This window comes from Rhinopithecus bieti, unplaced genomic scaffold (assembly GCF_001698545.2).
Source record: "Rhinopithecus bieti isolate Rb0 unplaced genomic scaffold, ASM169854v2 scaffold_21891, whole genome shotgun sequence".
In the NCBI taxonomy this organism is placed as follows: domain Eukaryota; kingdom Metazoa; phylum Chordata; class Mammalia; order Primates; family Cercopithecidae; genus Rhinopithecus; species Rhinopithecus bieti.
Window position 1 is genome coordinate 2,679,700 of NW_016810869.1, and position 3,511 is coordinate 2,683,210.

The window sequence follows — 3,511 nt, forward strand, 5'->3', positions numbered from 1 at the left end:
AAAGTTGTGAAGCCCAATTCCAGGTGCTAGTTCCTGGATGACAATTCTAGACACACTGTAGGACAGAAGAAACCCACTACCTTGGAGGGAAGGACCCAGTCCTGGCAAAAACCATCACTTGCTGACTAAAAAGCCCTTGGGACCTGAATAACCAGCAGTGATACTGAGATAGTACAACATGGGCTTTGGGTGAGAATCTGAGATGGCTTCAGGTGAGACCCAGCACATTCCCAGTTGTGATGGCTGTGGTAAGAGACTCCTTCTTCTTAAGAAAAGCAAAGCAAAAAGTAAAGTGGACTTCATCTTGCACCTTAGATACCAGCTTGGCCACAGTGGAGGAGGGTACCAAGCAGACTCTTGAATTCCCTTATTCCAGGTCTTGGCTATTAGATGGCATTTCTTGACCTTCCCTGGGCCAGAAGAGAGAACTTACTGCCTGAAGGGTGAGTCCCAGGCCTGGAAGCAATCATCAAAAGTTGACTGAAGAGGCTTTGAGCCTTAAGTGAACATCCGTGGTAGCCTGGCAGTACTCCCTGTGGGCCTCTGGTGGTGCTGGTCATGTGGTGAGGCTCTTTTGCCTGTGGAAAGGGGAGGGAAGAGTGGTAAGGACTGTGTCTCATGGTTTGAGGGCCAGTTTAGTCACAGTGGAATGAAATGCCAGGTAGATTTCTAAAGTTGTTGGCTCCAGTTCCTAGCTCCTAGAAGTCATCTCTGGACCTGCATGAAATCAGAGGGAACTCACTGCTCTGAGAAGAAAGCACTTAAGACTGACTGGCTTTGCTTCCTGCTGATAGTAGAGCCCTAAAGCCTTCAGAAAACATAGACAGTAGCCAGGTAATGCCTATAGCAGACCTTGGGGAAGATCCAGTGTTGTGCTGGCTTCAAGTCTGATCCAGTGCAGTTTTAAGGGTGGTGGCCACAGGAGCACTTATGTCACCCAATCCCTAGCAGCAGGTGGCTCATTGCAGAGAGAGAGTCTGTTTGTTTGGGAGAAAGCAAGTGAAGACAATGAGATTATGTTTCTGGTAATCTGGCGACTTTTTCTGGATCTTATCTAAGAATATGAAGGTGGTATCTCTAAGGGTCTTCAAGAACCATAGCATTACTGCCTTTGGGGTGCCCTGTTACTGTATACATGTCTAGATTGCAACACCCAAGTCCTTTCTAATACCTGGAAAGCATTCCCAAGAAGCATGAGTACAAACAAGCCCAGACAGAGAAGGCTGCAATAAGTGCCTGAACAACAACAAACATCAACAGGCATCAAGACCATTAAGGAAAACACGTTCTAACCAAACCAACTAAATAAGGCACCAAGGACCAATCTTGGAGAAACAAAGATATGTGACATTTAGAGAATTCAATATAGCTGTATTGAAGGAACTCAAACAGAGTCAAGATAACAAAGAGAAGGAGTTCAGAATTCTATTTGACAAATTTAACAAAAAGATGGAAATAACATTTAAAAATCAAACAGAAATTCTGCAGTTGAAAAATGCCATTGACATATTGAATAATGCATACTAGTCTCTTAATAGCAGAATTGATCAAGTGAAAGAAAAAACAAAGTAAGCTTGATGACAGGGTATTTGAAAATACACAAGGAAACAAAATTAAAAAAGAATTTAAAAAATGACATATGCCTACAAAATTTAGGAAATAGTCTTAAAATGGCAAATCTGAGAGGGCCTTAAAGAGGAGGTAGAGAAAGAGTTAGGGGTAAACAGTTTATTCAAAGAAACAATAACAGAGATCTTCCCAAACCTAGAGAAAGATATCAATATCCAAGTACAAGAAGGTTACAGAATGCCAAAGAGATTTACCTCAAAGAAGACCACCTAACAGCATTTAATATTCAAATTCCCAAAGGTCAAGGACTTTAAAAAGATCCTAAAATCAGCAAGAGAAAAGAAACCAATAACATACGATGGAACTCCAGTACATCTGGCAGCAGACATCTCAGTGGAATCCTTACACGTCAGAAGAGAGTGGCATAATATATTTAAAATGTTGAAAGAAAAATAAAATTACACTAGAGTATTATGTCTGGAAAAAATATCTGTCAATCAGGAAGGAGAAATAAAGACTTTTCCAGACAAACAAAAGCTGAGGTGGGGGTTTTTTTTTGTTTTTTTTTTTAAATCAACTCTAGACCTGTCCTATTGCTAAAGAAAGTACTTCAATCAGAAAATAAAGGACATTAATGAGCACTAAGACATCATCTGAAGGTACAAAACTCATTGGTAATAGTAAGTACACAGAAAAACACTGTACATTATTATAACATTAAACTGTGGTGTGTAAACTACTATTATCTTAAGAAAGACTACAAGATGAAGCAACCAAAAATAATAACCAGAACAACTTCTCAAGGCATAGATAGTACAAAATAGAAAGAACAAAAAGTTAAGAAATGGAAGGTGATGATATTAAAATGTAGAGCTTTTACTATTTTTTTTCTTTTCTGGTTGTTTATTTATGCAAGCAGTGTTGTTATCAGCTTAAAATAACGGGTTATAAGATATTATCTGCAAGCCTTATGGTATTCTCAAATCAAAAAACATACAAGAGACACACATACATAGACACACACACACACACACAAAGCAAGAAATTAAATCACACTGCCAGAGAAAATCACCTTCACTAAATGGAAGACAGGAAGGAAGAAAAGAAGGAAGAGAAGACCACACACACACACACACACACACACACACACACACACACCATAAAACAAAATGACAGGAGTAAGTTCTTACTTATTAAGAAAATACTGAATGTAAATGGACTAAAGTATCCAACAAAAAGATATAGACTGGCTGAATGGATAAAAAATATAAGATACATTGATCCATTGCCTGTAAGAACATACTTCTCCTATAAAGAGAAAATAAAGGGCTGAAAAAAGATATTCCATGCCAATGGAAACCAAAAAAGAATAGGACTAGCTTTACTTATATCAAATACAATAGATTTCAAGACAAAAACTGTAAGAAGGGAACAAGAAGTCATTGTATAATGATAAAGGGGTCAAATTAGCAATGGGATACAACAATTATAAATACATGTGCACACAAAACTGGAGCACCTGGATATATATAGCAAATATTATTAGAGCTAAAAAGAGAGATAGACCTCAATTTAATAATAACTGGAGACCTCAACATCCCACTCTCAGCATCGGACAGATTTTTCCAGACAGAAAATCGACAAAGAAACATTAGATTTAATCTGCACTATAGAAAAAAATGATCCTAATAGATGTTTTCAGAACATTCCATCCAACGGCTGCAGAATACACATTCTTTTTCTCAGCATATAAATCATTCTCAAGGATAGACCATATATTAGGTCACAAAACAAGTCTTAAAACATTAAAAAAATGAAATAATATTAAGCATCTTCTCAGGATACAATGGAATAAAACTAGAAATTAATAAGGAATAATTTTCTAAACTATACAAACACACAGAAGTTAAACAATATATGCTCCTGAATGACACTGTATCAA